Source organism: Felis catus, chromosome C2, assembly GCF_018350175.1.
Source record: "Felis catus isolate Fca126 chromosome C2, F.catus_Fca126_mat1.0, whole genome shotgun sequence".
NCBI lineage: Eukaryota > Metazoa > Chordata > Mammalia > Carnivora > Felidae > Felis > Felis catus.
This window is the reverse complement of record NC_058376.1, coordinates 107418654-107431905: the sequence shown is the minus strand read 5'-3', so window position 1 is coordinate 107431905 and position 13252 is coordinate 107418654. Positions and strand designations below refer to the sequence as shown.

At 39.9% G+C, this 13252-nt stretch overlaps 1 long non-coding RNA gene across 1 annotated transcript in view; it reads right to left on the bottom strand.

Annotated features, from left to right (window-relative positions):
* The window catches only part of LOC123380077, an 86637-nt gene extending 75118 nt beyond the window's left edge, over positions 1-11519 (bottom strand). Inside the window, exon 1 of the long non-coding RNA XR_006585354.1 lies at positions 10454-11519. This is a non-coding gene — a long non-coding RNA (uncharacterized LOC123380077). The remainder of the gene's footprint in view (positions 1-10453) is intronic.
* Positions 11520-13252: the final 1733 nt, after the last annotated feature.

The following is a 13252-nucleotide window of genomic DNA, read 5'->3' as shown; positions in this document are numbered from 1 at the left end:
AGAATATATAGCATCCAGGAAGCTGAGATTTCTCATGGTAAAGGAAAAATGACCAAAATGCCAACAATATGTTCAGTAATTCATCATCAAAATACATTTCACTTTTCTTTACATGGATGTGTGTTTTTGAAAATATTAAACAGAGTCGGAATACAGTTTCAAAGATCCAATAATCTGTGAAGAGCTTCAAGTAACAGAATCAAAAGAAACAAACTGAAGGAAACTATTAACAAGGATAAAAAGATCACTGTCTCTGGAAATAGTCAAGAAAAAAGATTAGTACCCACTGAACGAAACCCCCATTTGAGTCCTGGGAAGATAGAAAAGCAATAAAATGACGTAGGTTAGGAAGTGTTCTTTAAGAGACAAGAACACCACTTTGGCTTGCAGACCTCAAAGAAAACATGTTTTCTGTCTTCCTTTTTCATTTCTCTTTATTTAAATCTTTAAGAACCTGGTGACAGAGCTGTATCTGACAATGGCTTAGTGGACTTAGGGAACCACTGCCTCATGCTCACTATTGTAAATCAGTCATTTGCAATATTTCTTGTAAATCTCTGTTCCCCACCCATCCCCTGCCCTCCTGGACCATGTCCAGACAGACCCTATTCGGAAACTATATCGGAATTTAAAAATGCTTGCCTGAAGAAATGAAGTGATTTTGAATTTATAGAGCTTAAGGATTTTAAACGGGGAACTTTTCCAAGCACAAAACCTGATCAGGAAGGAAGAAAGAGTTGCCTTTGTGAGGGCCAGCTTGTGTTCAATTCATAAGTATAGAACCACTGGGGCCCATTTGACAACAATTCAGTATCAATTTAGGAGACTGAGAAAGAGATGAATGGGTGTTCAGACCAGTGACCAATCATTCTGAACACAGAACTTCTGAGAATTTCTGAGGTTTCGGGTAGACTGTATCATGCATAATATCAAATTCTTGTACATGTAAAACCCCACTCATGTATCTATGAAGTCTATGTTTCCCAATGACCAGAAGTCTTCCTATAAGCAATAATCAGGATTATTGTTTTCAGTTCTTCACTCGCTCCTCTAATAAGATGATAGGTCCATGTTATCTGCCATTGAAATTTGAAGTGCTTCCCACAGATTCTACCTTCACACCCTATTGATGTTGGGCTTGGCCATGTGACTTCCTTTGGCCAACAGAATATGGGAGGAGGGGATGCTGTGCCAGGTCTGAGCGAAGGGGTAGTACACGCTTCTGGACCCACCTCTTGTATTCTTTCATTGCCATGAGAAAAGCATGCTGTATGTAGTGGCAGCCACTTTAGGCTGAGAAGGAGACCTGAGGAATCCACCTGAACCAACTGAAAGACCCCATTTCAATCTGGCCCATCCTGAGCTCCGCTACCTTAAAGGAATATGTAAAGGCTTGATGGTAAGCCACCAACTAATAAATTATTTGACCAGCTTGTTTTCAAGATTTACTTCTTAGAGTACACTTATCTTGACGAGCACTGAATAATATATGGAATTGTGGAGTTGCTGTATTGTACACCTGAAACAACTAGAACACTGTTAACTATACTGGAATTAGAATTTTAAAATTAAAAAAAAATTAGAAATCTACAAACTTTATTTCGTAGTATAAATCTTAAAAATGACATTATAATGGCATAATCAACTTACATATTTCTTAAGCTTATTTATTTTTAGAGAGAGAGAGATAGAGATAGAGAGAGGAGGAGGAGCAGCAAAGAGAGAGAAGCCCAAGCAGGCTCTGCGTTGTCAGCACAGAGCCCTATACGGGTCTTGAACTCACGAACTGTGGGAACATGACCCCAGCTGAAATCAAGAATCAGAGGCTTAACTGACTGGGCCACCAGGTGCTCTGACCTTACATATTTCTAATGCTCTTTCAAGATAAATTGTCTCAAAGCCTTCAAATATAAAAATATAATTGAATCCTAGATCAGTTATACTTAATACATTATGCTTAATATTGCTTAAACATTTCAACTCCCTTTCTTATTATGATGGCTAAATAAACCATAACTGGACTCTCAAAGTCAAAGCTTGAAATCATTTCACCCACAAAAAGTAGACTATCATGCAGCCATTATAAAGGGAAACTCAAAACTCCAGGGCCACCCATTTCTCTCCCTTTACCACACCTGCACCTGAGCAGCTCAGTGTGAAAGAGGGAATGGATGGAGAGAGCACACTCTGCTGGCTGGCCTCACTTAAGATTTACTGTTCCCAGAGTCGGACAGTTGTAGCACACTTTTATGGTAAGTTATCTTTTCTTCTCTCCAGGAAGGACCATTTCACATGTTCTCCTCTCCTCTCAGACCTCCAGCACCTTCTCCCTAGCCTCACTCTCAGCTGATGATGTTGCTTCTTAGTTTACTGAGTAGAGGCAGTCAGGAGAGATCCAACTTATCTTCCCACCTCCAACTCGACTTACCTCTACATCTATATCATCTTCCCTGTTGTCATGGCATTCCAGCAGTCTCTGTGCTTGTGTGGGACAACCTTTCCACTATGTGTCAAGTCACTGTCCTGCTTCCTTGACAACTTTGCCTCTGCAATCATGCCCTCTCCTCTCTGCACTGAGTTTTCACCCCCTCAAGAGATCACTCCCATCAGCGTAAGATGGCTCTCATGTTGGAAAACCGCTCTAGTGAAGTTCTCCTCCATTATAACTCTTCATTGCAAAAGTTCTTTAAAATAGTTGCCTGTAGTTGCTGCCTTCACTTTCTCACCTCCCATTCTCCCTAAAATTCACTTCAATCTGGCTTTCATCCTCACTGCTTCCATGAAAATCTTGTCATCAGGGTCACTGGACTTCATCGGAACACTCATCCCCTGATAACTACTCCTTTCTCCTTGAAATTACTCTCTTCACTGGGTCTCCAGTTCATTATTCTCTCCCAACTTCTTCCCACATTATTGGACCCTTCCCTACCTCTGCTGGTTCCATCTGATCTCCTGGACCTCTGAGTGTTGGACGACCCCAGGGACAGCATCCTTGATTCTTTTTGCTTATTTGGCATACCCTTTCTAGACAATCTTAACCAGCCCCATGGTCATCTGTTTTCAGATTAATCCCAAATTATTTTCTAAGCTCCAAACTCATACACCTGTCTGCCTACTAGCCATAGACATCCCAAATCAGACATGTCTGAACCTGATCTTTTAACTTCCATAACCTGCTTCTTCCCTAACCCTCCTCATCTCAATAGTAGTACCTCTATTCAATCAGTAGCTTGGGCCAAAAACCTTACTGTCACATCTGGTATTTTTCTTTCCTTCATTCCCCAACACCTATTGGCTCTACCTTCAAATTATCTGAAATCTAATTACTTCTCCGCATCTCCCATACATCTGGGTTCCTTATGGGTTTGTTAATGGGTGGCCCCAGCAGGATGGCAGTAAGTGGGAAGAGAGGCCAGGGTATTTCTTTGCTACTCCCTTACTTGCTTCAGGCCTGTTTCTCTAGGAATAGCTGCATCCTGACAACTCCAGAGGCCCTTCCTCCATGCCCCACTTGCACTGGGATCTCCTGTGACCCTTTCTTCCTTTCCTTGTCCCTTAAGCCCTTGGGATAGTAGTATCATCTTTTGTCTTTTGCCCTATACCTCTCTTCATGCCTCTGTACCCAGCTCCTTCATCAAAGTCTCTTCATTTGAGTCATCTGAAGGTGAGGTTCTTTTCCTTCTGATCCCTACACTACCCATCCCTAAAATACCATTCCTCTCTACTTTTTATCCCTTTAACTATTTTTTTACAATACATACTATTGACTGAAATTATTATTATTATTATTATTATTATTATTATTATTATTATTATTTTGCTTTTTATTTTCTGCCCCCTCCACCAAAACCTACACTTTCCAAAGGCTTTTCTTTTTACTTTCACTTTTGTATCCCTATTCCCTAGAAGAAAGGCTGGTAGAAACATGTTTCTAAGGAAGATGTTCTTGACATATTTAAAAAAATTTTTTTTAACATTTATTTATTTTTGAGAGAGAGAGACCAAGCACAATCTGGGGAGGGGCAGAAAGTGGGAGAGACACAGAATTCAAAGCAGGCTCCATCCAGGCTCTGAGCTTTCAGCACAGAGCCTGATGTGGGACTCGAACTCAGTGAACCTCGAGATCATGACCTGAGCCAAAGTTGGCTGTTTAACTAACTGAGCCACCCAGGCGCCCCTGACATATGTATATTTTTTTAATGTAAGTTGAATGAGTCTATTTTGGTACGGTTCTATTTTTTTTTTTAATTTACCTATTCAAATATAATAATTTCGTAGTAAAAAAAAAAAAAAAAAGGTCTGGGGGCACCTAGGTGGCTCAGTCAGTTGAGCGTCAAGCTTCAGCTCAGGTCATGATCTCGTGGTCCATGAGTTTGAGCCCCACATTGGGCTTACTGCTGTCAGCGCAGAGCTCGTTTTGGATCCTCTCTCTCTGCCGTTTCCCTGCTCACACTCTTGCTCTCAAAAATGAATAAAACATTAAATTTTTTTTTAAAAAAGAAAGATCTGGAAGCATATACACCAGAATATTAATAGGGGTTACATCCTGGGGAATGGATGGTGGGATTTGGTTTTCTGCTTTGTATCTATTTGTGTAGGTTGAATCTGTAGAAGAAGCAAGCAGGACAACTGGAGCCCTATATGGTATTTTTGGGCAAATCAGGAAAAGTTATCTGCATACCATAAGGTAAACACAGCGCCACTGGCACCAGGAGAGTGGATTTTACCCCTCACTTGTCACCATTTTGAAAACACAACTGTACAACTTTACTTGGTGGCTTGGAGAATACATTTTTTTAGGAACAGAAAAATGTTGATTTATATATACTTTACCCTCAATTTCTTTTCTAGCCCATCTTTTACATTAAAAAAAATTTTTTTTGACATTATAGAACTAAAGTGAAATGTATCAATAGCCCCTTATTACCTTTTTATGACAAAACAGAAGAAAGCATACTCATGGGCAAGAGCTAAAATAAACAACAAAAAGGTTGTAAAACTAAGCAGGAAAGTAAATGTTAACATCTGAACATAAAAGGCTATTACAATAATTTAACAAAAAATCACAAGTTGATAATAAAGTGATATAGAAACTTAGAATTTATAAACTAAAATCTGGAAATTCTGACTCTTCAGAAATTCTACAGATAGATTTTGAGTGGTGAGCAGCAGAAGGGGTACCGGGTGTCCCCTATGGGTCAGGTTAATGTTGGTAGCAGACTTAATTTGAAACTATACTTCAAATATTTGACAGATCTCATTGAATTTTGATAATTTGACTCCTGATTATACAGCCAATTAAATATTTTGGAAAAGTGAGTTCATAGGAACTCAAATGCAGGAGCATCCAATTAGACCCAATTGCTTTTCACCCCTGGTGAGCTGAATCAGGCTCCACTGAATCTAATATAGTCACATAGCACAGGGAAATAAGATTTTGGCATTTCCATTTGGTGCAGCTTGGTCAATCCCAGAAGCAACCCCTCGAGGTCAGATTTGAGGTACATGGATGGTGCCTCATTGATGGTGTGGGGAAAGTGTTCCTTGTTACCTGGACTACATCTGTCCTGACAACTGCAGATGACCAGAGAGCTGGAGAGCTTGGGCTGATACTGGATAGTCAAGCCTGCCAGGGGGACTGGAGAAAGTCACCAACAAGACCACAGAATTTGTGGTCCATAAGATCAGCTGTGGATGGTGTCATGGGAACAGTAGGGATGGCCTATTCACTTGAGTTGTCTCCAACCTGCCCTGCCTCCAGGTCCTGAAAAATTATTATTTTTTTTACTCTCTCATATTTCCTCCATCTTATACACACCTTTCTCAAAGAGACCCACAGTGGGTAGAAGAGATAAATATTTGGGGCGCCTGGGTGGCTCAGTAGGTTGAGCATCTGACTTCGGCTCAGGTCATGATCTCATGGGTCGTGAGTTCGAGCCCCACATCAGGCTCTGTGCTGACAGCTCAGAGCCTGGAGTCTGCTTCACATTCTGTGTCCCTCTCTCTCTTTCTCTCTGATCCTCCATTGCTCATGCTCTCTCTCTCTCTCTCTCTCTCTCTCTCTCTCTCTCAAGAATAAAACATTAAAAAAAATTTTTTTTAAAAGAAAAGAAAATAAAGAGATAAATATTTGCCTAAAACATATGCAGAAGCACCCATTTGGGCCTTAGGCTGAATGGGCGACAACTGTTCCACTGATCAGAGTGGCTGATGATCCTCCTTCAGATTTTCAATGATGACAGCAAACATTTTCTGCATGGCCATTGATGGGAGTAAATGCCAGAAATGTGGGTTCAGGGTGACAGAGAAAAAGGGGACCAGGTGGGAAGGAAAAGGTAGGACTGTAGAGAAGATCCATGGGAGAGTAGAGCAACAGGGCAGGGAGAAATCCCTGGTCAGAGGGGGAAAAGGCGAGGAAGAGAATGGGGAAGGAAGAAGTGAAAAAATGGGGTCAAGTTCAGCAAGGGGAAGGAGGTGTGGGATGAAATGGCTCTAGCTGTTGTTTTGACTTTTCTGGGTCAATCCTGATCATTTCCAGCCAGTATTTATCTCCGTTCACTAGCAACAATTTCTTCTCACTCTAACCCAATTTAAATTATGGGTTCTTTGAGAGCAAGGACCATTTAAAATAAGAAAAGGTCACTTAGATGCATTTTGCACCTGTGGCTCTCAAAGTGCGGTCCCTAGGCTAACAGCATCAACCTTTCCTGGAAACCAGCTAGAAATCCAAGTTTTCAGTCCCAGCTCAGACCTACTGAATCAGAGACTCTGGGGATGGGGCCTAGTGATCTCTGCTTTGACAAACTGATTCAGACATATGCTAAAGTTTGAGAACAGCTATATTAAACTCTGATTCATTGACTGTCTCACTGTGCTCATTCCTAATACATCAGTCCTCTGGCTCTCCATCACTTCCTGGACAAATGAGATGGTCTCTCTTCTCCATTTCCTTGACATTAGGCATATGATTTGCTTTCATAAAATGTAAATAGAGATTCTGTGTGTTCCTTCCAGGTTTAAGTATTTAAGAGCCAGCATATGATTTTCCACGCTGTCTTTTCTGGCCATGGTGCTTGTGGAAGGATATTTTAATATGGACATCCATTTGACGATATGCAGGATTTCTAGAACGTCATATGAAAGGCAGCTTCACTGAAGGTCACCTGCCCCAGGTGAGTGATAAACATACTGTGTGTAAAGCCACTGAGATTTGGGGATTATTTGTTAACACAGCATAAATTGGCCTATCCTGATCACTATGCTTACTCATTATAAATATTATATAATTACAGTGCTTGTATAGTTTCAGGCACTTAGACAATAGGTACTAGTTAAATGAATGAATGTAGAGTGAATTTGACATTCAGTCAACAAATGCCTATAATTGTAGGAAGACATCAGTTACATTAGCTCAGTTCAGCCAACATTTATTGACTGGGCCTGTGATTTCCATGGGGGATAGCAAAGGTGGATCACACATCACTGCTAACTTGGAGGATTTCAGCTGGAAGGCAAACTTGGAAAGGCTGATTATTGTTGGGTGTGGAGGACCAAAGAATTTTATTTCATCTTGTAGACATTGGTAGGGGGAAGAGCGTTGCTAGATTTTGAGGTGGGGAGCATTATTATTAAAGTGTCATTTTAGGAAAATTAATCTGTTGATGGTAGAGGAAGGCCAGTTGTGAGGCTGTTTCATTAATCGAGGGATGAGAAGATTAGGGTTTGGCCTAGGCTGAAATGCTGAGAATTGGAAAGAAAAGCATAGCAAGAAATAAAAGAGATTAGAAAATAAAAACAGGCTATTGTGTATGCCAAGGGCAGAAAGGTGTGAAAGAGGAATGATTTAAAAAGGACTCTGAGGTCCCATGTCTGTGATGCCACTGGTAGAGGTTACAGGAAGTAGAAGAGAAGATCCTTTTGTTGTGGGTTGAGGTTGAGGGGCGATAGCTCATTCATGGAGGAATGTCCTTAAGGGCAGTCTGTAAAGTAGGATTGGATGGAGCTTGGCAGAGAAGTCACTTTGAACTAGAAGGTTCTAGTGTAGTGCTCATAATGACTAGATGGGGCATCTAAAGGAGAACTTGCAGACAGAGGGTGGCACAAAGCTTTGGGAGAAATCCACATTTAGAAACAGGGGAATGAAGAGGAGTCAGCAAGGAGACGAGGGAGTAATCAGAAAGATGGGATTAGTAGAGGTAATTTTTATTGAGCATTTAATATGTACTGGGAACTTTACGTGTATTTTCTTATTTAATCCTCACAGCCTCACCTAGGAGGAAGAGTTATTGGACTTTACAGATGAGCAAACAGAGGCTGAGAGAAATGCAAGAATTTCCCCCAAAGGGAAAAGAGCCACAAAAAGCTACAAAATGGTGATGTCAGATCTCCCTGACAACAAAATCATGTTCTTCACCATTGTGAAGACTCAGATGATCTAAGTTTTACACCAATAGATGCAGGGTAGCTTGTTATTGAGGAAAGGCTGGCCAGATGCTGAAGAGTTCAAGAGGAATGATGTTCGAGAAAAGTCCACTGATTTGATGAACAGATTTCTGAGCAGAATAGTGGACAGGAGCTTTGCAGCAGGAGGTAAAGGCCTGAGTGGGTGGCACTGATAGGACAGTAACTTGTGGGACAACCAATCATGAAATGTTTGGTGAAAGGAACAAGAGAAAGGAGTAGATCCCACAGGGATCACAGGGCTATGTTAACAGGTATATTTATTTCCAGGACAGAGAGATCACTTACAGACAAAATTAAAGAATCCGGTAGAGCCAGGGGATGAAAAGGCCACAAGGAAGGCACCAATCGAGTTGGTAATTTTTGGAGGAGGATGGAGAGCCTGGGTCTAAAGTCTAGGAGCTGAAGGCCCAACTCTAAACAGGAGAAGGACCACTGCTTACTTCCAGACCACAGAGAAAGATTAGCCGAATTTAGGTACCCTTCAATTTATTTGAATTTACTGAAGTTTCCTTTATTACATCGATACCAAATAAAGCCCATTTCTAAGTTAGATTAACTCAATTAAATTTTCTAGTTGTCCACATATCTGACAGTTTGTGAGGTGAGGATTGTTCCTTAAACTTATAAATAAAATTGAATTTCTAAAACAAAATTACTATGTTTTCCAAGTTATGCTCCTGAGTCCTTAGTACTTTATTTTAGGAAACAACTATTCTTTACCTGCTGAGCCTGGTTCACTCCCAGTGCCTGGTTTGCATTCTGACTTCAAAAAATGCCATTTAATAAAGTACTCTTATTTTGGGTACATCACATGCAGCTGTTTTTAAAAACATTCTTTATTAAAAACATCTTTGCATCTTAAGTTTGTTTTGGCAGCTTTATGTCATAATATACAGATTTGAGTTATTTTTGTAATAACTCATTGGTTTCTTATATAAGTTGCAAGACATGTCTAGGAGTCTGTCATAGCCATCTAAATCAATTTTTTTTCCAAGCAAACGATCAGAAGGGCTTTAGGATTAATTACACACTTAAATATCTAGTAACTCCCCAAAAAGTCAGTGAAGTGAAATGTCTAGAAATCGTCCCCTAGGTGTTCTAACAAAAGCCAGCCTTGAGGAATGTCCTTGGCTTTGTCAGGATTTACGGAGCATAAAGATTGCTGAGAAATTCTTACAAAATTTAAGAAAGAACAGGAACATTATGCTATAAAACGTAGGAAAGGAACTCAATATTCTTGTCAGAAGCAAGTTTTCTCATATGGAAAAAGAAATGTAATTTCATTTGCATGACTTTCTGTGGACTCTGGTGTATTTTTGCTGCTTTTGTTTATTTATTTGCTTGGAAGGTTTTGGCTGGTGGGGCCTTGGACTAAGGCCTGAAGAACTGGGAGCTCCATTGCCCTGGACTTGCCAAAGAGTATAAGGAAATTGCATCTTTTTATATTTGTGTTTCCTGGGACAAAGGGGATTATAGCACTTATTTCTTAGAACCTGTTTGAAAGTTTTTATATAAAAAGCTGAACGATACAGTAGTCCCCCTTATCTGCAGGGGAAACATTCCAAAACCCCCAGTGGATGCCTGAACTTTATGTATACTATGTTTTTTCATATGCACAAATACCTATGATAAATTTATAAATTAGGCACAGTAAGAGATTAACAACAATAGCTAGTAATAAAATAGAACAATTAAGGGGCGTTTGGGTGGCTCAGTAGGTTGAGTGTCTGACTTCAGCTCAGGTCACGATCTCGCATTTCACGGGTTTGAGCCCCAGGTCGGGCTCTGTGCCAACAACTCACAGCGTGGAGCCTGCTTTGGATTCTGTGTTTCCCTCTCTTTCTGCCCCTCCCCTGCTCACATTCTGTCTGTCTGTCTCTCTCTCTCAAAAATAAACATTTAAAAAATAGAACAATTATGACCATGTACTATAATAAGTTAAGTGAATGTGGTCTTTCTCTCTGAAAATATCTTACTGTTCTGTACTCACCTCTCTTCTTGTGATGCCGTGAGATAACAAAATGCCTCTGTGATATGAAATGAGATGAATGACGTAGGCAGCGTGCTGTAGCATTGGAGGACACGTCAGAAGGAAGGTTATCTGCTTCCAGAGCTCAGAAAGTGAAACCGTGGGTTAGCAGGGACTGCCAGTGCTTTAAACTTTAGAGAGCAGCTGGAGAGCATCAGAGTGGGGCTGGGGGCAGCTTGCCCAGCTGGACTTCTTTGGGGCTCTGTAGGGCTCGCCCCGCTGTTTGTCATTACTGGCTGGCTCCACCTGTGGCTCCCAGAGCACTATCTCTCTATGGGCCCTGACCTTTCCTCCTCCAATCTCTTTGCTGACACCCCATCCTTGACCTAGCCCTAAAATACAGGTATTTTCCAAAGTTCTACTTCCACTCTCTTCTCTTCTTGGCATTACCCATGGAGCAGTCTTTTTCACTTGGAAGGTTCCAATCATATTTTCCAAATATCAATCAGACATCTGTTCCTGGACGCTAGATACCTCAAACTCAACACCTCCAAAATTTAGCATGTCTTTCAGCCCTCAACCAAATGCTTTCCTTCCCAGACTCCTTATGTTGGTTAACAGCATCAACTTTCCCTTATCTGTAAAGTTAGAAATGCTTTCACCTCCTTTGCACCTTTTCCCCTCCAAACAACAACTAGCTTTTGCAAATGCCATCTCAAATGACTTCGTCTCCACTTCCCACATCTGATAAGTAGCCATCTTATGTCTCTACCATCTCTAAATTGTCTCCAACCCTCTCAACCTTTTCCATTCTACCTCCTGCTGACCTTGTTCTGACCTCATTACCCATCGCATCAACCAGCTAATTAGCCTCCTTGCCTTCTTTCCTCTTCATTCCACCCTGTATTTGGCTGCCAGAGTTGTTTTGCAAAAAAAACGCAAATGTAATAATAATGATCATTTGTTGATAAAGAGATGGCTCCTGCAGCATAGTCTGACCATAGGCTTACTCTTTAACTACACTCCTCCTGTCCCCAAAAAGAATTCAGATGTGATGTATTTTGTTCTTCAAGCATATCATACACTCCCACAGCCCCACGTTGGTTTTTCCTCCTTTAATGACCTTCCTACCTTTTCTACTTGTTCAAATTACACCAATACCTCAAACTCCAGCTTCATTAGAGACATGATACAGGATGTATAGAACATAGTAGGACTCTAATTAACATTTTTAGGGCTGAATTAAGTGAAAAAGAAAGTACAAAACCTCATGGCACAGATAGAAGACGGGGGATCACTTAGCGGAGAAATAGAACTGAATTTAACTTCCATGTGAGTCAGGTTTACTGTCCATGACCCTCCTCCTTCCCCCAGGCTCCTGCAATGTTGTGCCCTGCCTTGAGCAGTCCCTTCCCTAGATCCCTACTTAAAGAGAATTTCCTTTAAAAAAACAAAAGAAAACAAAACTAAAAGCAATACTGCAATGAACCTATTTCATGAACTTTTTCAGGTGTATTTGTAGTGTAAGTTCCTAGCACTGAAAGGACCATCGATTAAATGGTTTCATACATGTTGACAAATTATGGCAACTATTCTCATATCAAAGGTGTATGAAGATGTCTGGTTTCCATGGCCCTAGCAAAAGTATTATCAAGCTTAGATTTTTGCCAATTTCATAGATTTAAAAAATGTTATTTTGCTTCACTAGAATTAAGAATTTTTCTGTATGTCTTTCAGAAGGAAATATCAATGGCCCGGGGGCAAGACTATGATAATTTTGCATATACACACAAAAAAGGAAGGAGGTATTCCTGAAAGACTGCTGTTGTACTGTTTGGGAGCATTAAAACAGAAGAGCATTGCATTGGTTTCTTCTAATAACTGTGAAATTCATAGGAAGTGGATTATTTTAAAATGTGAATTTACTTATAATATGCTTTTAGAAAATGTAATGTAACCCCATTCTGTCAAAAAATGTGGGAAATTATCTTTAATTCAAAGATTTGTAAATGTTTACTCAGTTTTTTACATCCATTTGTGCTTGTAAACTTGCTTAGCTACAGTATTACTGTTATATGGGGCACCTGGGTGGCTCAGTCAGCTAAGCGTCTAACTTCTGAATTTGGCTCAGGCCATGATTTCATGGTTTGTGAGTTTGAGCCCTGTATCAGGCTTTACACTGACAGTGTGGAGCCTGCTTGGGAGTCTCTCCCCGCAAACCCCCTACCTCAGAATAAACAAATAAAACTTAAAAAACATATTAAAGTGTTACTGTTATGAAAATTAGTAATAAAATCCCTTGATTTTTCCATTTCCTCTTAAGTGTTGTTATGTACAAATGGAATACTCATTTGAGCCTACAAGTAATGAAATGATCACTGTTGCAAAAAATGTTATTTTGGCTTACATTTCCTTAATTATTAATGAGGTTGAACATCTTTTCATGTATGCATTAGCTATTTGTATCTCTTTTTCTGCCTTCCTTGTTCATGTCTTTTGTTTAATGTTCTCTGGGGTTGGTCATCTTTTTCTTAACTGATTATATCTGTTCCTTATAAATTAAGAAAATTAGCCCTACAATATGGGTTATAGATGATACTCCAAATTTACCAATTTCCTTTCAGTTATTGCTCATTATTTTTTATTGTACAGAAATAAAAAATGTTGTAGTCAAATGTATCAATCTTCTTTATACTTCTAAGTTTTGTGTCATTCTTAGAAAAGTCTTCCCCATTCTACTATTAGAAATAAATATACCCCATTTTCTTCAAGTGTTATAGTTTCTTTTGCAGAGTTTAAATCTTCGATCTTTATGAAATT